This window comes from Tursiops truncatus, chromosome 9, assembly GCF_011762595.2.
Source record: "Tursiops truncatus isolate mTurTru1 chromosome 9, mTurTru1.mat.Y, whole genome shotgun sequence".
Lineage (NCBI taxonomy): Eukaryota > Metazoa > Chordata > Mammalia > Artiodactyla > Delphinidae > Tursiops > Tursiops truncatus.
Genome location: NC_047042.1, coordinates 83,977,546 through 84,005,398, shown reverse-complemented (window position 1 = coordinate 84,005,398; position 27,853 = coordinate 83,977,546). Strand labels below are relative to the sequence as shown.

General features: G+C 38.9%; 1 long non-coding RNA gene across 1 annotated transcript in view; it reads left to right on the top strand.

The window, feature by feature from the left end:
- Nucleotides 1-27,853, top strand: part of LOC109547904 (uncharacterized) — a 212,519-nt gene that overhangs the window by 19,725 nt on the left and 164,941 nt on the right. Inside the window, exon 5 of the long non-coding RNA XR_004528175.2 lies at nucleotides 3,470-3,565. This is a non-coding gene — a long non-coding RNA (uncharacterized lncRNA). The remainder of the gene's footprint in view (nucleotides 1-3,469; nucleotides 3,566-27,853) is intronic.

Here is a 27,853-nt window from a genome sequence, read left to right as displayed (position 1 = left end):
GAAATTTAATATCTTTTCATGTGTTCATATACATGTGTGTATCTGTAATGTGTATACATGTGTACGTGTCTGTATATGTATGTGTGTGTATATTCATGTCCTTTGCCTATTTTTCTGTCAAGTTACTAGTCTTTTATTTCCTCAATTTTAAGTGTTTTTTATTTATTGTGGATATCTGTGATATGATGCAAATATTTTCTCCTATTTTATCTATTGTCTTTGGTTAATGATTTTTTTGCCATGCAGAAAAAAATTGTTAAACATTTTTATGTAATCAAATTATCAGTCTTTTATTCTTCCTGATTTTGAGTCATAGTTAGCACGCCCTTCCTTATATCAAGGTTGGAGAAGAATTCACCATTTCCCCACCTCTGGTACTTGTATGACTTCATTGTTTTACATTTAGATCCCTCATTCATTTGGAGCATATTCTTGTGTATGGTATGAAGAATGGATCTAATTTTATCTTTTTCCAAATGGCTGATCAACTGCTTTAGCCATTTATTAAAAAGTCAGTTTTTGCCCCAGTGATTTTTAGACGCCCCCTTTATCATACACAGTACTAAAGTTCTATCTGTACTTCAGTCTGTTTTTGAACTTTCCATGCTACTCCACTGATTTGTCTGTCTGCTTGTGGGCTAGTAGCACACTTTTCATTGAGAGGCTTTATAGTATAATTTCATGTCTAGTAGGACTAGTCCTCCCCTCTCCTGTTTGGCGTATTCCTGGCTGTTCTTGCACATGTAGTTTTAATACGCGGTTCAGTATCAATTTTCCAGCTTCAGTAAAAAGAATTATTGGTATATTTATGGGGATCGCATTACATTGATAAGTTAATTTACAACGAACTGACATTTTTATGATGTTGGCTTGTTTTCTTCCAAAATAAGAAATGTCTTCCTATTTGTTAAAGTCTTCATTTGTGTCTTTTTAAGGAACGTTTTAAAGTTTTCCTCAGATGGATTTTATACATTTGTTGTCAAATTTATTCTTAAATATTTTATTTTCTTTGTGAAATTTGAAACTTGCTTTTTTTTCACTTATTGTATCATGGCAATTTGAACAGGTCAGTACATGTAGACATATTTGATTTTTTGAAATGGATCTATGGTAGTCTATTGTACCCTAATTTAATTTTTTCTCTGTTGATGTTTTTTATGTTGCTCCTGAGTTTTCCCTTTTATAAACAATGCTGTGGAAAATATCTTTGTAGTTTTGTTTTTGCTTACTTGTATAATTATATCTATAAAATAGATTCTTGGAAATGGAATTGCTTATCCATAAGCCATGTAGATTTTTTTGGTAATATATTCTACCAAATTATCGTCTCAAACTATTTGACACTATTTAAAGTTTAAACTTTATTGTGTATGTCCTGTCTTTTTTTTTTTTTTTGCGGTACGCGGGCCTCTCACTGTCGTGGCCTCTCCCGTTGCGGAGCACAGGCTCCGGACACGCAGGCTCAGCGGCCATGGCTCACGGACCTAGCCGCTCCATGACATGTGGGATCTTCCCGGACCGGGGCACGAACCCGTGTGCCCTGCATTGGCAGGCAGACTCTCAACCACTGCGCCACCAGGGAAGCCCCCATATGTCCTGTCTTAAAAGACATTCAAAACTTTTTTTTTGAAGGAAAGGTCATAAAAGTTAATTCTAAACAAAAAGTATATCTATGTATCCATTAATATGGGGAATATAAAGATAGCAAAGTCATGATTTCTCCCTTAAATAACTTACAGTTTTGGAAATCAGATATATGTTTATTTATATGCATTAGAAAACAGAAAAATTTCTTTGGTAGGTGGACTTCGAACTGAGCCTAAAAGGAAAGTGTTGAATTTAGATTAGTAGGCAGGGACTTCCCTGGTGGCACAGTGGTTAAGAATCCGCCTGCCAGTGTAGGGGACACAGGTTCAATCCCTGGTCCGGGAAGATCCCACATGCCGCGGAGCAGCTAAGCCTGTGCGCCACAACTACTGAGCCTGCACTCTAGAGCCCGTGAGCCACAACTGCTGAAGCCCACACACCTAGAGCCCATGGTCCATAACGAGACGCCACTGCGATAAGAAGCCCGCGCACCACACGAAGAGTAGCCGCCTCTCGCCACAACTAGAGAAAGCCCGTGTGCAACAACGAAGACCCAACGCAGCCAAAAGTAAATAAATTTATAAATTAGTAGGCAGAATCAAAGAAGGACGTTTCATGTGAGACTAGCATAGGCTAAAGAAGCAGAATTTTACCATGTCATGTGAAGTCAGTGAAATAACTGGCCTTAGACTGAAGCAGGTGTTTGTATTTAAAGATAAAGTCAGTTACTAGAAGACCTTGGGTGCCCAGAGAGTTTGGATTTGATCCACTTGGCAGCAGAAAGGCTTTCTGAATTAATAATCTATTGCCATGTAACAAATTACCCCTAAATTTAGTGGCTAAGAACACCAATAAGCATTTACAATCTCTTAACAATTTCTGTGGGTCAGGGATTTGGGAGCAGTGAGCTCTCTTGTGACATTCTATTCCTTAGAAGCAAGCCAGTAAGTTCAGCACGCATTCAAGGGGAGGGGCATTAGCTTCCACCTTTTAAGGAGAGGTGTGTCAAAGAGTCTGGGAGCATTTTAAAACCACCACACCATCTGTCTTCTGAAGAAGAAGAATGGCGGTATGATTTTGAAAAAGAAGAATACCATGGCAGAAGATTAATCTGGTAGCAGTGACAAAGATGAATTGAAGGAAGGGAGAAATAGGAGGTAGACCCGAGTACAGTAATCCAGCGGTAGAGTACTGATGGAGTTAGTCGGGGGAGATGAGAGGGGAGAAAGTAGGGTGCACATGAGGGGTGCAGCACAACGAGAGAGAGGAAGATGTGAGTAAAAACAAATGCCTGCAGGATGATCAGGCATGTAATAACTGGTAAGAGAAACCAATTTTGAGGAGATAAAGGTGCTCGTCTGGTTTTAGACGTTCAAGGGGAAATTCCTAAGCAGTTGCAACATGAACCAGGGCTCATGTTGAAATGTCTAGCCAAAGAGGGAAACTTCACATTTGTCATCCCAGAAGTGAGGGTTAAATTCTTCAAGGGATGCGTATGCAGGGAGGCAGGCCAGAGCACTGAGGACCAAGCCTCAGGGGGAAAGCGTGGTTTGGAGTACAGTTAGGAAGAGGGGCTAGATCTATAGCGTTAGAGAAAGAGCCCTCTGTATTCCTGGCAGGAACAAAAAAGGTAAAGTGATCGAGAGCTTCAGATATCGCAGAATCTGAAGAGAAGGATGTTTGAAATGAATGCATTTGCCTGTAAGATTATTAGAGGTGACAGCAGTTTAAGTGGAGTAGAACAATTTTGGAAATTGGATTATAACATTTAATTCGATGATTAACTTTTTTTTAAAAAGCGCCTGAAGTGGGAGGATGAATGGCTGGCATGCCTTTCATCACTTAGATTTTGAGATCTCACATCCTTCTTGCCTCCTTTTAGCACCACCAAGCCTCCCTGGAAGGGAACTTCTGCTCAGTTCTTGGACTGAGGGATGGAATAGGATTTTACTTCACTTGTTTTCAGGGACTCTTAACTGTGAGTGAAATCAACTTACTTTATAATTTTTTTACTTCACACGTTGTTTTTAACTATTCTCATCTGTGCTCTTCGCCCTCCTGCCTTCCTTTCCCTTCCCCCTGTTTGTATGACTTCAAGATCAGAACCAAGACAAGGGATCATCTGTTTTCCCTCCTCCTTACCTCCCAACTTTAAGTGCAGTTCTATTATTCATAGGTTTGTTTTTGTTTTTGTTTTTTGTTTTTGTTTGCAGTACGCGGGCCTCTCACTATTGTGGCCTCTCCCGCTGCGGAGCACAGGCTCCGGACGCGCAGGCTCAGTGGCCGTGGCTCACGGGCCCAGCCGCTCCACAGCACGTGGGATCCTCCCGGACCGGGGCACGAACCCGTGTCCCCTGCATCGGCAGGAGGACTCTTAACCACTGCGCCACCAGGGAAGCCCTGTTCATAGGTTTTGTTAACTGAACTTGCAGGGATGATTAGTAAATATGATTAAGATAGCTGCTGACAAATGTAAATAGTAACTTGAAAGATGATTTTGTGTTCTTTTATGTTACGTTTCTGTACATGTATTTAATCAGTTTTCAAATTAGTAAAAATAATTGTCAATAAGATGGAACAAAAACGTGAAAATATTTTAAAAATTACTTTATGTGAGATAGCATATATCAAGATTTCTATAAGGATTTGAGATCAGATGGACCAAGGAATTATGTAGTAAAACACCGACATAGCCAGAAATGAAATCTGAGCTTTCTCTGCTCATATAGCAGAGAAATGTGTGATGATGATTATTTCAATTTTTTTTCTGATAGGGCTCTTTTTCCTTTAAGAATAACTTTGGGTCTTCTGAAGAACTAAAGAAACGAAACCAGTATATCAATAGTAACTGTGCTTCTAAATTAAAGTGTAGACTTTATGCTATGAAAAAAAGTATTGATAAATTCTTTTTAGCACAAAAAGATCTGACTGACATGGTAACGTCATATTTGAATAAATAGGGCAACATTAAATGATGTATCCTAGTTCTGCATTGTGCGTGGAAGGTGAGCCCAGGAAGAGCTGAAAGGGTCAGGGAGTTGGGGAGAAGGCCAGCAGGAGTGAGGGAAGTCTGAGAAACTTTGGCATGGAGAGCACAGATAAGAAGTGACTATTGAAGCGGCCATGAAAACATGGGCTCTAAACATGTCAATACTGCCATGACTGGTCTTACATATATTTTTCATTACATGTATTAAGTATTTCTTGTGTCAGTGGGTATGAGACAGAGGGACAGACAAAAAGGGAGTGAGAAAGAGTGTCCTGGGAGGTTGACAATTTTGTTGTTTGTTTTCACAATTAAATGTCTGGATATATTTGCGAGGACTGTCTTGTGACTTTTACTACTTGTACTTGGGCAGTGGACAAAAAGTTAGTGTGGTTAATTGCTGTATTTTCCTTCTCCTGTCTCCCACCTGTCCTATCCCTTCCTCTTTCCCTAATGTTCTCTGAGACTCACTTTGGGCACCATCAGTCCCAGAAGCTTCATCCAGTTCCCCCTCTCATACCCAGTTCCCCCCACTTGCTGGGTTCATTGTCCTCCTCTGGGCCCCTCCACTCCAGAATGTCCTGGGAATCACTCTGTCACTGGGCTCCTCCAACATGTTATATAAATGTCTGTTTATGTGTTTGTTTTCCCTACTAGAGCATGAACTCCTCAGTGGAAGGTGTCAAGTCTTACTCATCTGTGCATCCCCATGTCTAAAAAGTGTTAGTGGAATGAACAAATGAATGATTTCCACGCCTTGTAGTAGACACACTCACCAAGGTACATCAGCACGGCAGTGGAGTCGCTGCGCCTTGATGGTCAGGAGATCCGTTGACTAGGGAGACAGATCACGTGAGCCATAGAGAATCTGGGGTGGATGGAAAAACGAGTGGGGTGTGGAGTTCCTGATCTTGAGGTGCTCCACCAAGTAGGTTTCAGTGATGGCTTGGGAGCAAGAGCAGAGTAAATGAGATGCTGTGTGTTAAGTGTTGCAGCAGAGGCCTCACAGACAGACCGGAAGCCTGTGATCACTTCGGCCTGGGGAGGTTGGGAAGTGGATATGTAGCTGCTCACCATGTGTAGAAGAAGGAGGAGCATGTACCAGCCATAGAGGTCCGAGGATCATTTCTTGAGACGTTGAAAAGGAGCTTGAGGCTCATGGGAGTTGGGGAGTGGGCACGTGGTGGGAAATGAGATTGGAAGGAGCTGTGTCTGTAGTCCTAGTATCTGATGTTGGCCCTGTTGACTGTGGGGAACCATTGGAGGTTTTAAAATCAGAGGAATGGCACAGATTCACATTTTAGAAGAATGTCCTGGCAGCAGTGTGAAAATTGGACTGGAAGGGAGAAAACTGAAGAGAATAGACTGGTTAGGAGATTGGTGCAGTGAGCAGCGGTCCAGATGAGCGAGATGAAGGGCCTGGATTAGGGCCCTGACAGTGGCGATGAGCGGGGGGAGGCAGTGTGGAGTGTGCTTTGGGAAGTAGAGTTTGTGAGGCTTATTGACTGGAGCTCCGTATAGCAGTTGTGAGAGAGATGGAAGAATAGCAAATGGCTATAGATTTTTTTAATCCTCTAGCCATTGGATGAGAGAGTAGAAAGGAAGCTTGGATTTGGTTTTGGACATCCGAGAAGGGGGCATCTAAATGGCAACAACTAGCAGACCGTTGGAAACGTGACTCCAAAGTTTAGGAGAGAAAGATGTGGAGGGTGGAGTCATATGCGTGTGAATGGGTGAGATTACAAAAGGGGAGCTACCTGAGCAGGCCAAGCAGAGGACCTCGGGACATTGCAGCATTAAGAGGGCAGGAAAAGCCCATCGAAGAACAGATTCAAAAAGGGAAGTACTCAGTATCAGATGCCACTATAAGAGGTCAAGTTGGGATGAGAAGTAGAATGACGCCATTGGATTTGGTCAAGTCAGAGGCTCTCAGTGATAAAAATTGTAATACTGGCATTAGAAACTTCATTCCAGTGGCTAAGTGCAGTGGGCATTAATGAGTACAGGCAGTGAGTATGTATAGGCCATCTTAAAAAACAATTTGAAATAGGAGGTAGATTACGGAAAAAGGGTAGAGGGAGGGTCTTTATTTTGGCATAAAGTAGTATAGGTATACTTTGACGGTCTGAATGTCTGCACATGCTTGGAACAGCAATTGTAGGGATCAAGAGATAGCTGACTAGGGACAGGTTGTGGAGTATCGCCCAGCAGCGAGGGCCTGGCTGAAGTGGAAAGCAAGTTTTTCCACCCAATGGGAGGGGTGCTTGAGTTTTCTCCCATAGTGCTCTCCTTAGCCTGGGAGCTGGAACAAGTAAACTACAACATGACTGTTTATTTAACTATAAATAATTCTTTTGTCAAAAGAACTTATTATAAGGTTCTTTTAAATAACAAGTACTTTTCAGTAGTCTCTGTGTGGTAAAATATATATAGAATTGATCATTTTAACCATTTTTAAGTGTACAGTTTTGTGACATTAAGAACATTTAGATTGTTTTGCAACTGTCACCACCATCCATCACCAGAACCTTTTTGTCTTCCCCACTGAAACCCATTAAACACCAACTCATTTCCCCCTGCCCCCAGCCCCGGGCAGCCACTGTTGTACTTACTGTCTCTATGAATTTAACTGCTCTAGGGACCTGATATCAGAGGAATCATACAGTATTTGTCCTTTTGTGACTGGCTTATTCCACTTAGCATAATGTCTTCAAGCTTCATCCACGTTGTGTCAACATCCCCATCAATATTCTTAAAATATGATTTAAACACATTTTTTTTTTTTAAAGAATGCAACTATTCCACGGCCATTCTAAGTTCTCAAGACCCGCCGCATTGGTTTTACAGGGGAGAGGCAGGCAGAAGAACGGAATGCGTCGCATTTACCGTGTGTTAGGTGCTGTACTGGTTGCAAATGCTTTGTCTGACTCAGTCTTCCCAACAGCTCTGGGAGGTGGATACTCCTGTTACTCTGCAGCTGAAGAAACTGAATTTCAGAGAGCTGAAGAAGCTTGGCCGAGGACACACAGCTGGCGCGTAACTGAGCCGGGATTCAAATCCTGGTCCTCCTGATGCCAGGCTCCATGCTCTTTTTAAAACCCTGCAGTCTCTCTGTAGTCCTGTCTCCACTTCTGTTATTCTGAAGGAGTCAAATCTCTTTGCTTTGAACTGAATGAAGATGTGCTTTTTAAAGTTTTCCTGGTGTTCAGCAAATGTCCTTGGCTCCTCGTAACATTAAACTCCCGCTGTTTTGTATTTAAGCTTTTAAGAACAGAATCAAACATTTGCCCAAAGTGGAGAATCACTGGTATAATTAATATAAATAACAGTTATTTATTGATGTTATCTGGTGTATTTGTCCAACTTGGAATTTATCTGAGGTAGTTTACAGAACTAAGTTGATAGATTTATAGTGTAGATTTTTAAAGGAAAATACTTTTTTGGACTGAATTTATATTTCAACCCTAATCACAAGTAGGAAATGAGAAAATTTATATTTAAAAATGAAAAATGTATAAACATTCATTTTTAAGGATCTCACAAAACATTATTCAAGAAATCTGACTACAGTATTTGATGCTGAAAGCCACAATCTGATACATGCCTTGAAGATATTTTCTTTTAACCTATGAATGTTTCTCTGAATTCTTGAATCTTCTATCCTGTGCCAGTGAAAGACGTTTTTTTTAAAGATCTAAGCACTGATGGTGACATACCAGGGTTGTTTGAGTGGATGATCCTGACAAAGTAAAAAAAGTCATTTACAGAACGGTAATTTCTAGAACTCGGGAGCTTCATGGAAGTAAGCCAGTGGGCTTCAGTGTCATTTGAAGGCTGTGCTTATTTCTGCATCTTTTTTTTTTTTTTTTTACATCTTTATTAGAGTATAATTGCTTTACAATGGTGTGTTAGTTTCTGCTTTATAACAGTGAATCAGTTATACATATACATATGTTCCCATATCTCTTCCCTCTTGCGTCTCCCTCCCTCCCACCCTCCCTATCCCACCCCTCTAGGTGGTCACAAAGCACCGGAACTGATCTCCCTGTGCCATGCGGCTGCTTCCCACTAGCTATCTATTTTCCGTTTGGTAGTGTATATATGTCCATGCCACTCTCTCACTTTGTCACAGCTTACCCTTCCTCCTCCCCATCTCCTCAAGTTCATTGTCTAGTAGGTCTGTGTCTTTATTCCCTTCTTACCCCTAGGTTCTTCATGACATTTTTTTTTTTTCTTAAATTCCATATATACGTGTGGGCATACGGTATTTGTCTTTCTCTTTCTGACTTAACTTCACTCTATTTCTGCATCTTTGTTCATTGTTTTGCTTTGAAAACTTTGAGAGCACCACTGAGTTTTTGAGTTTCATCCGCATTCTGTGACCAGTTGTTATAGAGACCCAAAGTCTGAAGTTTGTGTTGACTTTAGAAAAGTCATTCTCTGAAGCCCATTTTTGGAGTGAGTTTAAAGAAAGAGGAGTACCAAAGCCAGGTTTAGTCTTATAGTGGATGCTTGGAAAAGGATAAGTGGTTCCCTGGGACTATTAGAGTGGATCAAATTACCTTCTAAAGTAATGATGAAAACAAAGAATAAGTCAGAGGGACTATCAAACACTCTAAGTTCTTCCTTCAGGAAAATGATACCAAATCAGCAAAGACAGATAATTGTTTTCTCTCCATTTTATTTTTTATTTTTTTCTTGAAGATTGACAGAATTAGAAATTTTACAACCCCCATCAGTGGTACATTTAAGTGTTTTAGTATCCAGGTGATTAAGAAGTACCCGATCTCTTCTGCTTTATTTCAAGGCTGTTCTCTTGTTCTGACTGCATACATTTAAAAGCAACTAATTAATATCTGTAGCAAAAAATTTCTCATCGTAAAAGTCACGGATAAAGCGAGCACTTCCCTACCTAGAGTCAGGGACTTAAACTGTAGTCAAATGTTCATGCCTTACTGTTTTGTTCAGATGTAAAAGAAAACAATGCTCAAGATATAGAAAAATCTTTAAAGTGTGCAATTGGTGTGACCCTTGCTGAGTCAGGTGAGTGGGTGATGCTGGGAGGAGAGAGTTGTAGAAAAAACCGACTTCTAGCAAGGACCCAGGCTAAGAGAACAGGAGTGGGGCTGAGAATATGCTCAAGGAGAAGGAATTCTTTGGAAGGGGGACACCCGAGTGGTTAGGTGGTGGGGTCCAGTGGCTGAGGAGAAAGCTTTTGAACTGAGAGGACTAGATCTGGGGCCCAGAGGGAAAAGGACGCACTCTCTTTACCTCAGGGCTTGAGAGGAGAGCTCAGGCTGGCGTCTGGGAGTGGAGGTAGATGGCCTAACAGAGAGTACTGACTCCAGGGAATTGCCGCCCAGAGGAAAGGGAATATCGTGGAAGGCCTAGGAGAGTCTTTTTTTTTTTTTTTTTTTTTTTTTTTTTTTTTTTTTTTTTAGGAGAGTCTTTTTAATGTTCTAAACCTACCATGAAATTACATACTGTGAGACTGTTGTGCTTAAAACTTAATCCAAATGGATAGCATTTGTATTCCTGAGATACACACGTAGTAAATATTTTTGGTGTATTTGAACAAACTCTCAAGTCTGTTATTCACTACGGAGTACCAAGTAGGGGATTCCTGTTAGCAGACAAGAGAGAGAGCAGGATATGATGTCTTCACAGGACAAAACTCCAATACATTTAATTCAGGTAAGGTGACAAAACCCAAGTGTGAAATCTCAGGGGGGCAGAAAAGTACCCTTTTTTTGTATAGCATTTGATCCTTAAAAATTATTCTCTAAGTATCCCCTCTCAGAACATGGCTGGATTTGGCCCACTTAAACTGCCATAGGTCCAGGAAGGGTAGAGATCTGGAGTTTATTCATTCATTTGGGAAGGAACCCCAGTAGGAAACATGGAATGTAGAACCTGGAGATATGATAATATAACATGATTGTCCTTAGTGTAGGTGAAATCCTAAACACTGGGATAAGTTTGAGGTATAGAGGTTACATGACTTTAGTTTATTATCCTCTTGTTTTTGTCTTCATTGTCTGCACTGTTGTTATGTTTTATGAAACTTAGTAGAGCATTCTCTAATTTGGAGCAGGAATTATTCTTTGATATCAGGCAACACCTTAGCTAACTTCCTCAATCAGGATATGTTTAGTCAACAGATAACTCTTTTTTTTTAAAAATAAATTTTATTTATTTATTTGGGCTGCGTTGGGTCTTCGTTGCTGCGCGTGGCCTTTCTCTAGTTGTGGTGAGCGGGAGCTACTCTTCATTGCGGTGCAAGGCCTTCTCGTTGCGGTGGCTTCTCTTGTTGAGGAGCACGGGCTCTAGGCACATGGGCTTCAGTAGCTGTGGCATGTGGGCTCAGGAGTTGTGGCACACAGGCCCTAGAGCACAGGCTCAGTAGTTGTGGCGCACGGGCTTAGTTGCTCCGCGGCATGTGGGATCTTCCCGGACCAGGGCTCAAACCTGTGTCCCTTGCATTGGCAGGCGGATTCTTAACCATTGTGCCACCAGGGAAGCCCCAACAGATAACTCTTGACACAAACTAAATACAAGTGCGTTGCCTGCTTTGGGTGGATACTACGATGAAATCAGAGGCAGACATTATTCTCAAGTTGATCTAGTGGAAGGGGAGAATGGACTGAGGGTTGGGAACTTGGGTTCTGCAGTCAGACCCAACCTGGGTTCAGATCCTGGTTTTGACATGTTCTAGATACATAACCTTGGAAAAAGCTGCTCGATTTCTTTAAGCCTTCCAAGGTTACACACCTAGTACATGTCAACACCAGAATCTGTGTAGTAGTACCTATTTCGTAGGAGTGCTGGAGATAATAGTTTGTAAACTCAGGAACTTAGGAAGTCCTCTGTAAACACTGGCAACACACACAGTTGAACAGAATGCTGCCCTATGGGTCTAGGGCATTATGACTTTGCTGGAAGTTCAGTGTTAGAGATAGGACTTGGGGAGTTATCTATATGGAAGCAGTCATCCAGACTGTATGACTTTGAATGACATTGCCAGAGATAAGCACAAGAAATAACAGGACAGAACACAGAATCTTATTATTTTTTTTAATCCACAAAAGTGGACTAGCAATTATATTTATCTTCTTTGATGTTTTGTTTTATTACCTTGTGATAACTCAGATGCTATGAGAGTTGAATCAGACTGATACCAATATGAAAATGACTTAACTCATCAACTCTTTTTAACACACAGTTATTGAGCCTGTTGTATACACCTGTCATGGGTTCTAGCACTAGATCTACTTTTTCAGTTCTGAAAACAAAACAGACTAAGAAGCCATCTGGGTGGTTAGCTGTCAAACTGAGGAGTTTGGCTGACTATTAAAGATAGGTGGCTTTAGATGTTGGAGAGTTTTCATGCACAATGAATGAAACTGCTAAATAATAATTTGGTAAATAATAAAGAAGTGGTGGAGATGGATTTCTTAGCTCACTATTTTGTTCAGACATTGTGGTCTCAACTTATTTAAATATCTGTAAATGTTTAATATCACTGATTGCCCTGTCTCGTGCTTTATTCTTTAAAAAAAGTTACATAATATTTGATACATGCAAAAGGTTATATAAATCTATAAGTTAGTAGAACATTATCAATACATTGAAGCTACTGTGTGAGGAGGAGCTTAAGTCGTTTACTGCATTATTACAGCTTACTAAACATTATTGGTCAATAATTAAATATTTCCAGAATGCCACCTCTCTGTCTCCTGCCAAGCATCTGGTGTGGGCCTGGGGTCTTTGTTGGTCAGTCAGTTTAGTGTTTGGGAAAAACAGATGGACACGGACCAGAGGGGTGTGAGGACGAGCTGGCATCGGTGTCTGTCACCACATCTAACCAAGAAGAGAGAATCAGCGGCTGCCGTAGTTCCTCCTCCTCCTCCGTCTGAAGTGAATTCCTCTTTTGGCGAACTCTGCCTGGAGCCATTTGTGGCCAGGGATTCTGGGAAATGTAGTTCCACCTAAGTCGAGTTGATACAGTACAAACCAGCACAGGTTCCTGTACTTGTTTGTTGTATTGTAAACAAGAGAGACATTCAGAATTATTTCTGCTTAGAAGATATCAGAAGAGTTATTTAAGATACCAGAATAGTTTAAAAATAGAGTTTAACTTGATTTATATCATTGTTTCCTTTTCCATTAAACTATATCTTTATTTTCAAAGCCATGAGATAACTTAAAACAGGAGTAATATAATCTTACCTTCTTCTCTTGAAAGAATTCTTTTAATTTGATAAGTAATTTGAACCTCGAGCTAAAAGAAACAAGACAAAATAATAAAAATTATATTATCCAGTACAGTGCCATCTAGTGATAAATAATTTCCTTTCTGGTTGAAGATCACTACTACATTTTACTTCTTGATAAATCAAGAACTTCTTTTTTTTTTTGGCTGCGTTGGGTCTTTATTGTGGTGCGTGGGCTTCTCATTGCTGTGGCTTCTCTTGTTGCAGAGCACAGGCTCTAGGCATGTGGGCTTCAGTAGTTGTAGCACGTGGGCTCAGTAGTTGTGGCTCTCAGGCTTCAGTAGTTGCAGTGCGTGGGCTCAGTAATTGTGGCTTGCGGGCTCTAGAGCGCAAGCTCAGTAGTTGTGGCGCACGGGCTTAGTTGCCCCGTGGCATGTGGGATCTTCCTGGACCAGGGATGGAACCTGTGTCACCTGCATTGACAGGTGGATTCCTAACCACTGTACCACCAGGGAAGTCCCAAGAACTTCATTTTTAATCATGCCAAATAATTTACTTTCTGGTTGCAGATCGCTACTACATTTTACTTCTTGATAAATCAAGAACTTCATTTTTAATCATGCCTAACTCCTAAGACATATTAGCGGACTATTCCTAAATAAACCAAATATTTGCAAATAATTAAAAATAACCAGGAAAAAAAAGAGCTAGGGGGCTTCCCTGGTGGCGCAGCGGTTGAGAGTCCGTCTGCCGATGCAGGGGACATGGGTTCATGCCCCGGTCCGGGAAGATCCCACATGCCGCGGAGCAGCTGGGCCCGTGAGCCATGGCCTCTGAGCCTGCGCGTCCAGATCCTGTGCTCCACAATGGGAGAGCCCACAACAGTGAGAGGCCTGCGTACTGCAAAAAAAAAAAAAAAAAAAGAGCTAGGAAAGTTCTTTTATCCTCAGATTTTATTCTACACCTACATCTGCATATGTAATGAGTCACAATTTGTCCATTTACTGGATACCATTTGGAGGAGGAAAAATTTTTTGTTTTTGAAAAGAATAGGATTATTTTAGAAGCGTGATGTAGTGGAATGAACGTGGGCTTTAAAATCAGGCAGGCAAAGGTTTGTCTTTTGACCTTATTTTTCTTATGATCTGCCAGGCAGTGTTCCAAGAACTTTATATGTACTGAATCATTAAATATTCACGAAAACCTGATGAGGCGTTTTGCAAATGAGGAAACCAAGGCTCACAGAACAGTTAAGTGTTAGGGTGCTTATCTCATTGCTTTTGGGTTATTTGTGTGTTTGTTTCTCTAAAACAGAGTGACTCTTTGCAGGGAAGGTCTTATTAGTATTTGTTTTCCCAGCACCTAGTACAGGTTCATATGCCTCCAATTCAGCTGGTGAATATTTGATTTATTGATTTTTTTTTTCCATAAAATGAAGACACAATAGTCACAACAAGAAAATATAAAATTAAATTGTTTAGTTAAAATATCAGTGTTTTCTCTGTTTTCTTTGAGTGAAAAAAATACGTAATTTTAAAAAAGTTACACAGTGAGAAATCCTAGGTTCTAGCCTCTAGATTTAATTTTAATCTCAGTTATACATGCACAGAATTCAAAGAGTCCAGGGGTTGTACAAGGCTTGTTACAAAACTCAGCAGTCTCCCAACTCTTACCCCCACCCCAGTCCCTGCTCTCTGAAGTTCAACTCTGAGACCTAATTGTTTTGTTATTTACCTCCAGATCTCCAAATAGCATGTTGCTCTTTTTCCAGTTTTAAATTTTCAGTCTTAGGCATTACCTTTGACTTCTCATGATAGGGGAAGAGGTTTTATCTTTCTTATGCACCCTCACTCTATATGCAGAACCCTCCTACCTTCTCGTTATAATTAAATTTTGAATGATAATCAGTGTTTACATTATTATGACCATGGAAACATTATTCACAGCTGAGGCATATAATCCATGGTTACTTTTTCTTTCCAACACAGCTTTTTGTTTTCCCTGGTGTTAATAATTGTCTTTTTTTGGAGAGAAGACGTTTGCTTACTTAGAGTTTATGTATTTGTCACTTATTCCTCCCTAAGCTCTTCCCCAGATGTCTAAATATAGTTAGGGTATGTGACCTTGACCTTGTTGTTTAACTCTTCAGCTAAAATATTTTGTCATTTATGGTGTGAAAGGTCCAGACGACATGAAGACTTACGCTACTCGTATCTTTAAAACTTTATGGTTGCATGAAACAGACATCTGGATATTTTGTGCTGATCACATCCTTAGTGGACAGCACTGCCAGCCAGCACACAGTCCTCCTATCTGACCTTGGTGGTCTTTTCTTGGGTAGCTGGAGCGTCTCTACCCCAGGGCGGCATGGGACTCAAGGTCTGGCTGGAAGTGGAGCCCCACTTGTATGTGACCAAGACTGCTAGTGAGCAAAAGCTGTGTCAAGCATGCATCACAAGCTAGCAATACCCTCAGTCCATCCAGAAGATCAGAGATTCTTTGATTAGGGAAATTTACTTGAGTCTTTTGACAGGTGGAAGCACTGGTTATCTTTTATAGTGAATAGTCATAGAAGGAGAGTGGATACATAAAGTTGCCAGGGTGAAATACAGAATAAGTGGCATAGAAGATATGAGCAGACATTAATTAAAATTTTGTTTGAAACAAAAATAAAACAGAAAAAACCCTTGGCAGTAGCTTCTCGGAGATTGTTGGAAGAAATAATGTTGGAGACCTAAGCATGAATGATCCAGTGACTCTAAGCTTTGTGGATGTTTTGTTTACCTCCATCATAGACCTGGTATGCTTGTGAATAGTGTCTGAGATGTTATTTGGGGAGATGTCATAATTACTTTATCTATGTGTAGAAGAAAAACTAGAGGACAGGATAAGTCTGTCCTGTTTTCATAGAGAATTTGCTACAGAAGCTGTCATTATCGACGGCCAGCACTAGGAGGCCACAGAGACCGTGATTCTGAAGGACTCAGGTTCATGCATCTTTCCTGTTGGAGTTGAAAAAGAAACCTAGGGTAAAAAGCCCAGTTGATGTGCTGTAAAAACTTAAAATTTAGGAACAGATAAACTAGATCATCATCCTAGTTTTCATAATGCAGTGATAAATGAGTTGAAAATATGCAACGCTGCTTCTTTATATGCTTGTGACGTTGTTTGTAAATAAAGTAAGCAAAGTGTATTCTTACTAATGCACTTTTTAAAATTGTACTTCTGGTTTTTAGTTCTTGAACCTCTGGATCCAGGCCCTGACTACCTTAGGCTTGGATGATTTCAGTGGCTTCTTAATTGATGACACTTTTGGTCTCATTTTCCTCCAGTCCATTCTATTTATTGAAAACTAGAGTTTTCATCAGAAATAGTTTTGGTCATATGTGTCCTCTGACTAGAAACCTTTTTTTTCAAACCCAAAAGACCCAGGCACATGTTCATGGTTTGGAAGACTCAATATTGTTAAGATGCCCATTTCTTCCCAACTTGATCTATATACATTGAAGGCCATCCTAATCAAAATCCTAACATGCCTTTTCTAGGAATTGACAAGATCATGCTTAAATGCTTATATTTATGTCAAAATGTATTGATCCTAGAAGAGCTAAAACAGTCTTGAAAAAGAAAAATAAAGTTAGATGAGTTACACCCACCTAATGTCAAGACAATATAAAGCCACAGTAAACAACATGGTGTTTATGTAAGGAGAAGCATAGAGCAACATAACAGAAGAAAGAGTACAGAAACAGAGCTATACATATGTAAGCTATTGATTTTTAACAAACTTTAAGGTAATTCAATGGCAAAGAGCTTTATGTTTTTAATAAATGCTCCTGGAACAAGTAGACATCCTATACCAAAAACTAATAAACAAACAAAAATCCTCCTCCCGTGCCAGACATAAAATTTAATTAAAATATACCATAGACCTAAACATAAGGGCAAAATCATAAAAATTCTAGAAGGGAACAGGAGAACATCCTTGTGGGCTTTGAATAGGCACACTTCTTGCAGAATACCAAAAACACTGAATATTAAGGCTAATTTATATTTTGGTCAGGATTAAAATCATCTGTTCTTCAAAAAGCTGTTAAGAGAATTAAAAGATAAGCCATGAACTAGGAGAAAATATTTGCAATATATTTATCTGATAAAAGAACTGTATCCAAAAATAACCTATATAATGCCTTAACTCTAACCTAAGGAGAAATAATTTTAAATAAATAATTAATTTTAAATGACGTGTTACAATGCATAACTGATGTTGTAAGATGCTTACAATTAGAGAGAGAATTATTCTGAAGGGGACAGCTGGGAATTCAGAATGATACCAGGGAGAGGGTTGCTGTCTATAACGTGAAGGATTGTTGTAAGTCTCTGAACAAAACTATTTTGTTTTCATGGTTTTTGAATATATATTAAAACTATGCAAAATGTAAAAAAAAAAAAAAAGAATAAGGTGGTCTTTTATTTCTCTGTCTTTCCTGTTAGTGCTAAATATAATATTCTAAAAAGGGAAATATTACCTTAATGACTGTAGCACATCCTACTGGCTGCTTTCCCTGCGACCTTTCACCACTCTCTTCTTTTCTAACAGAATCTCTGTTTGGGGATTTTCTTTGATTTGCAGACAGAGGTATTTGGCTAACTCCTCCCGCTTCAGTCTCAGTTTAGATTCTCCAGTCTCTCACAGCTCCATGTACGTCTCCTGTCATGGACTTGCTATACTGTGCTGTGATGGATCACTGTTGACCACAAGCTCTGAGAGAGCAGGAACTTTCTCTTACTCACAGTTGTGCTCTTAGGAACTAGCCTGGTGCCTGGTGACTGATAAGTTTTTAATATCTATATTTGTTCATATTACCCTGAAAGTAGACACAGGGTTCCTGAGGCAGGGATAGATTATTACTTACGTCAGTAACCTAAGACAAGAGGCTCTGAGTTTGTAACTCTGGAATGTCTCCATGACCCTGGTTTCATCATCCTTCTGAAATGTGAACACATACCTCAGGGAAGATCAATCTTTTACTATCTATTTAGTCATTTTTTAAGTTTTAAGGCTTGTCCTTTAACCCAGGTCCCAGTAAATTTTCGCAGAAATCTCTAACTGTGCAGAAGTACAAAAATACTCGCTTCATGACAGTTATAGAGTAGGTGCTCAATAAACTATTTGTTAAGTGTTGAACAATTTAAAAGAATAAATTCAACCCAGTGATCTCAACTGGGGCAGGGATTGGGGGCTTTAGTGGTGGGATGTGGGGAAAGTGTAGCAGAATCATGTGGGGGAATTTTTTCTCAACAATATACTTCCTACCCCCAGATTCTGACCTGCTCCTGTTAACTGTCATATGCCTTAGGCATTTGGTTTTTTTGTGGCCAAAAAGGAGTTGAGAACCCGGACATAGCCTGCCCTGTGTTTGTATCCCTTCTGTGTAGCCTTTCCTATTAAAGTTAGTAATGGAGCCATTTGTCTTCACACCTGATCCCAAGGCTGCTGTGTCAGTGTTTACATTTATTCCAAATGATTCTTCTATTTCGTGTTTTTTACGTAGATTTGGTGGGATTTCTTAAAGGGTGTTTCTTTTATTGATAGCTTGCCTTTCTTCAGAGAGAGTCTGAGGCAACTCTACAGCAAAAATACATAAAATGAAAAAGCATGTAACAGAAAATCAGAACTAAGAAAAAGGTGAGAAACATGCTGATTGATTTAAATTCAGATTTGGTTCTGGTTTTTTTTTTTTGAGGTATAATTGACAGACATTATATTAATTTCAGGTGTACAACATAATGATTTGATATTTGCATGTATTGGGAAGTGATCACAACAGTAAGTCGCATTAGCATCTGTCACCATACAGATTTTTTTTTTTCTTGTGATGAGAACTTTTAAGATTTACTTTCGTAGCAACTTTCAAATATGCACTACGATATTATTAACTGTGGTTGTCATGCTGTACGTTATCGATACATCTTCAGTGCTTATTTATTTTAAAACCGGAAGTTTGTACCTTTTGGCCCCCTTTACCCATTTTGCCCACCCGCTGCCCCGCACCTCTGGCAGCCACCAATCTGTTCTCCGTATCTGTGAGCTTGGTGTTTGTTTTTTTAGACTGCACATGTATGTGAGGTCATGCAGTATTTGTCTTTCTCTGTCTGACTTATTTCACTTAGCATAATGCCCTCGAGGTCCATCCATGTTGTCATAAAATTTCACTCTTTTTCATGGCTGAATAATATTACATTGTGTGTATATACTATTTATTTATTTTCTTTATCCATTTATTCATCAGTGGACACTTAGGTTGTTTCCATATCTTGGCTGCTGTAAATAATGCTGCAGTGAACCCAGGAGTACATCTATCTTTCTGAGTTGGTATTTTCATTTTCTTCAGATGGTACCCAATGGTTCTGTTTTTTTATTATCTCCTGCTGGAAAATGGCAGATATCATCAATTATGTTCGTGGTTCTTAACATTTTAAGTCACAGACCCCTTTGATGAAATCTGTGGCTTCTCTTCTGAGAAGAGTGAACACACACACAAACTCAATTTTGCTATAATTTCAGGCCCATCCTTCCCTATGGAACCTTTTGTTATCAAAGAAGACAAACTATACCCATTCCTTAAAAAGGAAGAAAGTATTCTTCGTATTTATTAGGTTCCAAAAAATTTGTTTCTGTAATAACATATTTCAAACATACAGAAAAATATAGAAAATAAAAAATCAAATAGCAGTTATAATATTTGCTTTAGTTTTTTTAAGTAATAAAATATCACAGACAAAATAGAAACTTCCTGTTTAGCATTTTTGACCCTATTCTCCTCTCTTCCTCCTTAGTAGAAACCACTATCTTGAATTTAGTGTTTAACATTTCCACACGTATTTTATACTCTTACTGCCTTTGTATACAACTGTATACATACATACATATAATATTTTATATGATTTCAAACATTTTTTCTTTATTGTGGTAAAAAACATGTAACATGAGATCTTCTTTCTTAACAGATTTTTAAGTGTATGGTACATTATTGTTAACTCAGCGCCATGTTGTCCAGCAGAGCTCTAGAACTTCTTCATCTTGCATGACTGAAACTCTATACCCACTGAACAGCAACTCCCATCTCCCCCTCCCCTCCAGTCCCTGGCAACCACTGTTCTACTTTCTACTTCTATGAGTTTGACTGCTTTAGCTACCTTATTATATAAGTGGAATCATGCACTATCTGTCCTTCTGTATCTAGCTTATTTCACTTAGCATAATGTCCTCACGGTTCATCCATGTCACATATGACAAGACTTCCTTCTTTTTATGGCTGAATAATATTCCGTTGTATGTTTACACCCCATTTTCTTTATCCATTCACCTGTTGATGGACATTTAGGTTGTTTCCACCTCTTGGCTGTTGTGAATAATGTGGCAGTGAACATGGAAGTGCAGATATCTCTATGAGATCCCAATTTCAATTCTTTTGAATAAAGATCCACAGGTGGGATTGCTGGATCATATGGTAGTTCTATTTTTAATTTTTTTAAGGAGCAACGATTACTGTTTTCCACAGCAACTGTCCTATTTTACATTCCCACCATGCACACAAGGATTCCAGTTTATACGCATACTTGTCAGCACTTGTTAATTTCTGTTTTTTAAAAATAATGCCCATCCTAATGGGTGCGAGCTGATATTTCATTGTGATTTTGATTTACATTTCCTTCATGATTAGTAGTGTTGAACATCTTTTCATATACCTGTTGTCCATTTGTATGTCTTCTTTAAGGAAAAGTCTTTAAATAGGGGGTTACATGATTTTTCTTTTTGCTATTGAGTTGTAGAAGATACTTATATAGTTGGGATTTTAACGCCTTATCAGATATATATATGCAAATACTTTCTCTTACTCTGGGTTGCCTTTTCAATCTGTTGACTATTTCTTCGGCTGTGCAGAAACTAACATTGCCTTTTTTGGTAGCATTTATTTATCTTTGGTATTTGTAGCTGTCCTTGATTCTTTTAAATATATGTAGTATTTCGTCATAAGCCTATATCACCATATGTTTATCTGTTCTCCTGTTAATTCATGTTTGAGTTGTTTCCAGTTTTTTGCTGTTACAAACAGTGATAACAAATGCTCTTACATATGCCTCCTCATGGACATGTGCCAGTTTTTTCTCCAGTGCACATATTCAGGAGTGGAATTACTTGGTCATAGATATGAGCTTCTTTACCTTTATTTATTTATTTATTTATTTAAAGACGATGTTGGGGGTAGGAGTTTATTAATTTATTATTTTTGCTGTGTTGGGTCTTCGTTTCTGTGCGAGGGCTTTCTCTAGTTGTGGCAAGCGGGGGCCACTTTTCATCGCGGTGTGCGGGCCTCTCACTATCGCGGGCTCTCTTTTTGCGGAGCACAGACTCCAGACATTCAGGCTCAGTAGTTGTGGATCACGGGCCTAGTTGCTCGGCGGCATGTGGGATCCTCCCAGACCAGGGCTCGAACCCATGTCCCCTCCATTAGCAGGTAGATTCTCAACCACTGCGCCACCAGGGAAGCCCTACCTTTATTAAATATTGCCAAATTGCTCTCCAAAGTGGCTGAATATATTAAAATTTTTTTATTACTATATGATATTTTGCTAGTCTGGTATGATATTGTATCTCATTGTAGTGTTAAATTGCATTGTACTGAGTGTGGACATCTTGTGTTTATTTTCCACTTAGATTTCCTTTCCATTAGTTGGCTGCCCACAGTTTTTCTCTATTTTATTAATTCAGTTGTTTATGTTTACTTCTTGATTTTTAGGAGTTTTTCTGGTATTCTGTAAATTAACTTTGTTGATTATTAAACTATCTTTTCTCAGTCGATGGCTTGATTTTTCATTTTGTTAAAGAATCTTTTATTGTTTAGAATTTTTAAAAATTTTAACATAGTAATATTAGTCTTTTACTTTATAATTTCTACTTTTGTATCTTATTTTTTATTTTTAAAAATTTAATTTATTTATTTTTAATTAATTAATTAATTAATTTTTGGCTGTGTTGGGTCTTCGTTTCTGTGTGAGGGCTTTCTCTAGTTGCGGCAAGCGGGGGCCACTCTTCATCGCGGAGCGCGGGCCTCTCGCTATCGCGGCCTCTCTTGTTGCCGAGCACAGGCTCCAGACACGCAGGCTCAGTAATTGTAGCTCACGGGCCTAGTTGCTCCGCGGCGTGTGGGATCTTCCCAGACCAGGGCTTGAACCCGTGTCCCCTGCATTGGCAGGCAGATTCTCAACCACTGTGCCACCAGGGAAGCCCTGTATCTTATTTTTTAAAGCCCTCATTATAGCAAGGATTTTTTTTCTAAAAGTTTTCAAAATTTTTTTCACATTTATGTCTTTAATTAGCCTGATAATGTTTCTCAATGGTGTGAAACGGGGATTTAATTGTGCTTCCTTACAGATAACCTATGTCTTAGCACCACTGTTCAGTAGTTCATTCATTCCCCTGATTTACAGTACTATCTCTATTACATGTCAAATTTCCAAACATATATGTCTTTTTCTGGGTGTTCTGTTGCTTTCATTTGTCTGTACTGTGTTACCGTGGTTTAACATGTCTTAACATTTTGGAGGGCATGTTGCCTGTGTTCTTCTTCAAGTTTGTCAAGGCTATTCTTGGCTCTCTTTTTCTTAAGAAGGACCCTGTAGAGAGTTTTATTAGAATCAGATTGAAATCCCACTCCATTTAAGAATATTTATCAGGTCTTCCATCCACAAACATGGTTTGTTTTTTCATTTACTCAACTTTGTAATTTTCTCTGTAAAGTGCTTGAAACTTTCTTGTTAGATTTATTACTAGAAATTTATTATTAGCTTATAGCTTTTAATTGCCTTCTTTCTCTCTCCTTTTCTTTTTTCTCTTTCTTTTTTCTTTCTTTCTCTCTTTTTTATTGAAGCATAGTTGACATAACATATTTGTTTCAGGTGTACAATGTAATGATCTTCATTTTTTATGTATTGGAAAATGACCACCACAATAAGTTCAGTTGACATCTATCGCCATACATAATTACACAGTTCTTTTTCGTGATGACAACTTTCAAGATCCATTCTCTTACTTTCAAATATGCAACACAGTATTATTAACTGTAGTCACCATGCTATACATTACATCCCCATGACATTCATTTTATACCTGGAAATTTGTACTTTTTGATTACCTTCACCCGTTTTGCACCCTGCTTCCCCCCCGCCCCTGTACCACATGCAGCCACCAGGTCTGTTTGCTCTATCCATGAACTTAGGGGTTTTTTAAGTTTCTATTTATTTATTTTATACATATGTTTTATTTATTTATGGCTGAGTTGGGTCTTCGTTGCTGCATGCGGGCTTTCTCTAGTTGCTCTGAGCAGGGCCTCTCTTGGTTGCTGTGCATGGGCTTCTCATTGCGGTGGCTTCTCTTGTTGCGGAACGTGGGTTCTAGGCGCGCAGGCTTCAGTAGTTGTGGCGCGTGGGATCAGTAGTTGTGGCTCACGGGCTTTAGAGCGCAGGGTCAGTAGCTGTGGTGCATGGGCTTAGTTGCTCTGCGGCATGTGGGATCTTCCCAGACCAAGGCTTGAACCCGTGTCCCCTGTATTGGCAGGCAGATTCTTAACCACTGTGCCACCAGGGAAGTCCTGCCATTTTAAATGGTAGCTTTTCCTAATTAAATTACAAAGTGGTGTTTTTTGACTTCTAGGAATTACATTCATTTCTGTGTATTGACCTTATATCCAGCAACGTTGATGAACTTGTTTTTATATTACTGTTAATAGCTTGCTTTCGTAATTCTCTTTATAAATAATTATCACTTGGAGAAATTTTGTCACTTAATTTAAAATTTTATATCTCATTTTTATTTCTTTTACTACATTGACGACCTCTATGCTGTTGAATAGAAGCGATAGTTGTCTTCTTGGTCTAATTTCCTGGCTTTTAAAGGAAATACTTTATTTAATCATTAAGTATGGTATTGTTATAGGTTTTTGGTGAAATTAAGAAAGTTCTTTCTATTCTTGATATGCTAGGATTATTATTTTTTTAATCAGGAAGGTGGGTAAAGAATTAACCAAACCATTCTCATTCTGTAAGGACAAACCTGGCCTTGGATGAACTTTCTACTTAATTTCTCTGAATCCCGATAAGGGGGAAAGTCAACCATGTTACTAGGCAACACTGCTTATGGTAAAAATGATCTTTATTTGGTAAATATATTTGGACTGGGAGGAACTATGCATGAACTCTAAATTCTTGGTTAGAAGCAGTAGCTTTGAGCTTCCCTGGGGCACTTTTCAGAGATGGGTATGAACTTCATGGGGACCCTGGAAGCTGTGGCTGGGTAGTTATTTGAGGTATTGGTTTCTGTTTGGGACATAAGGCTTCTAAGCCAGTGCGACTCTGCACTTACCCTGTGATTCTCATTTCCTTGCACCTGAGCTGTCATCTGAATGCCCAAGAGAATAGCTCCTGGTTGGCCATGTGGACTCTTAGGTGGACTCTGCCCGTGAGGAGGAATACCTGGAACTGCCTTGCTGGCATGCTGTGTTTTCCTTTTATGCTTTCTGAGTAGATGGCTGCTACTTGTGGCCTTTGGTAAGTGGGTAGCTCAGAATGTGTAGAGAGAAGTCCCGCATGGGCAGTGCACAGTGCATCCAAGCAAAATACAGAAGGAAGTGTTTACTGGGGCTGATCTGAGTTTATTACTCTCACTTATAACCTTCAATTTCTAGTTTTCACCCATTGGAAAACTCATATTCACATTGACTACAAATTAATATTATAAATTAGAACTTATAATAATAAATATATAGAATATACCATTTTAATTTTTTATGTATTAGGTTTGGTTTATGTTTGCCAACTCAGAAATGGTCTGCTACTAAAAAAAGTTTGATAACTAATGTTTTAGACCTGTGTGGTCCAGTGGGTAGGTATTTCCCCTTCTAATATAGCTTTTAAAATGAAATAAAATTTTTTAAAATTAAAAGTAAATATAGTTAAGAATTCAGTTCCTTGGTTGTACTGGCCTCGTTTGAAATGCTCAGTAGCCACATGTGGCTAGTGACTCACATACTGGACAGTATAGGTTTAGAATATTTTCATCATCACAGAAAGTTCTGTTACGACAGACTTTCTAGCTATCATTTTTTACTCATTCAGATTACCTGAGAGCTTTATATTTTTACTGTATATGTTATTTGCTTTAAGAAACTGCCGGATGAACCAGTCAAGGTATCTATCAGGGACAGTATTGAAGACCCCAGTATATTACTGTATAATGATCTGCTAGAGACATCTTTCTCAGATTGCATAGCAGGACAAATTCTGTTTCTCCTGAGACTTACCATTGCATCATGGCTAGTGTGAATTTTGTAATTGATTGGCTTTCACTTTCTGCTTTATCAACCAGATGGTGTAAGCCCACATTTATGGCCTACGTAACTGCATGCTCTTTTCTCTTATTTGAATTTTTATATTTGTAAAATACAATTTTATTGTAATGGCTGCATCTTTATAGATTGTAACAAATGCTTTGAGAAAAGAGGTAGAGTATAAAAATAGTAATAAATAAGTACCTTCAAGATTTCGGTGGACACTTTTGTCACTTATTCCTTTATTGACTTATTAGGGGCCACTTGTTACTGAACCTCAGGACTGAAAAGACGTGAATGAGCTAAAAACAGTTCTGGGCTGATTGTGATTACAGTGTGTGCACACGTAATCTGGACTGCTTTACGGATGAGGTGACTTAGAACGTACACCTGTCATAAACCCAGTTTAATTCACTTTTCTAAAACGTTTTTATTTTTCAAAATAATGTTTGAAGAACTGTCTTACTAAAATACTTCGTAAAAATTTCAGACTTTTTAATACTGCTAGGGAGGTTCAACCAAGAGCCTATTTGAGTATTCAAACTGGTTAACCGGGCTGAAACAGAGACTAGAGGACCGTTTTATTTCTTTGTGGAGTCTTCTATATCTTTTAGATAACAGAGAATTTAATTCTGGGCCTTTGTGGCTTCTCAGTGTACTTTCCTCTTTTTTAAAAAATGTCTTCTGGAACTTATAAGCAGGTCAACATTAGATATGTCTTTACTGTTTTAAACATTTTGCAACTTTCCTTGCTTCTGCAAACACTTAAAGCAACTTACAAATTTCAGGCCAAAAGTAAAGTAACTTGATATAAAAATAAAACCAATCTCACCTTAAAGAAGTTGAAGGATTAAGTATTCCCATCCGTCAATGTTGAGAGATTTGGACAATATATTTGATTTCACATTTTCTAGTTGCTCCAAGTAAGAAAAAGAAACACAGAATTCTATCGTTTTCATGTACTGACAACCGGAAGCATACAAACATCTGCAGAAACCAAACATTTCCTGGAACTAACTCGGGCAGAAATTTATCACGTGAATCATTGTTTAAAGAACCTTGCGAAAAATATCTTCAGCCACAGTTATGTGAAAGACCCAGGGGTGCAGCTCACGTGGACTGGGCTCTCCAGAGTCTGAGGAGGCTGCGGGAACCAGGGCTGGGAGGTGCGTGTGCCACAGGGCTGGGGGCGGTGGCTTTGGGAGCGTGGAATCCAGCACCTCTGCCGAGGGGAAACGCCAGTAAGGAAGGGGCTTAAGAAATCTCAGTCGTCAGTAGCACCCTTCTGTTGTTTGTTTCTCTAAATATTTGGTGTCGTCAGCATGGATTTTGTATCAGTGCTGATTTTATTCTCTTGGTCCTCAAGTTCTCAGACAAATGCTTTCAGTAGAGATGTTTTATTCTGTAGATTCATGTGACGTTTTTAAGCTTTGAAGGACTCAAGCAACATTTCTTACGGAATTTCAAGAGCTGGGCTTGTATTTTTGACCATTCAGAAGTCTAGTTCACTTCAGAGTGAAGGTCAACAAGGGAGTCCTTTTTTTTTCTTTTTTCCTCAAGGAGCATCTGCTCAGTAATATAACTTTTCAACAGTAATTTGTGACTTCGCAACTTATGTGACATGGAAGAAACAGCTTTTGCCTGAAATATTTAAGGGCCAGATATAACAAACTATTCATCTTTTCCATGAAAAACTTCAGTATCGTCATCATAGTGCAATTTCTTTAAAGAATGCTTGTATCCCTTGGATCTGCTAGGGTGAATTAACTGAAAAAACTTTAAAGCACTTAAGCCTGTCCTGTAGGTTATAAGGTGACCCTTACATGTTTACCAGATACAATAGTTTTAATATAGATGTTGATTATTAGCTGCTCATTTTGGTAAAAACTGACCAATGCTTCTTAAGATTGAGTCACAAACGTCTGGCACATAAGAAGGTGTGGTACTGGGCTTTAGGAAGGCGTCTTGGGGGGCGGGGTTTGAAGTCTGGTGATATATACCTATCATACAAGGCTATTATAAGGATTACATATGATAATGTGGATAAAATGCCTGGTACGTAGTAAGTACTTAGTAAATGTTAGTTCATCATCCTCTCATGTTATTGATGATGGCCATACGTTAAAGTTCTTCCAGAATTTTTATGCTGGATCATAATAAATATATATTTTTAGGCATGTTGGGATCTATCCTGATTTTAGCAGTGTTGTTTTATATTGATACTTAAGAAAGCACTAATAACATGTGTTGAAAATGCATAGTCTCTCATTAAATTATAGAATGATGATAATTTAAAAAATAATGCAAATGGTTTTGAATTTCTTGGTGGAATGAGACAAGGTTTAACAGTGTTCGAGAGTAGAATAATTGTATCAGAATTCAACTTGCTCCAGGTTTATCTGTGAAATATAATTTATCACATAAAGATACTGCATTGATAAAATATTCTTACGTAGAGTCCAGTAAGAACCAAGAGGAGGTTGGAGTCTGGGGATTGGAAATGGAAGTGTGTGCAGGCTGATACAGCCTGTAGGAGTCATAGAACTCTTGGAAGACAGGCTTACTCATGAAAAGGACCTTGGAAACATTTGGCTATCGGCTGAGAAATGCCTTTGAGAGAGTTAAAGCGTTAATAGATACACCCCAGAAGGTGAAAGGAGAACTTTGTAAAAAGAAAG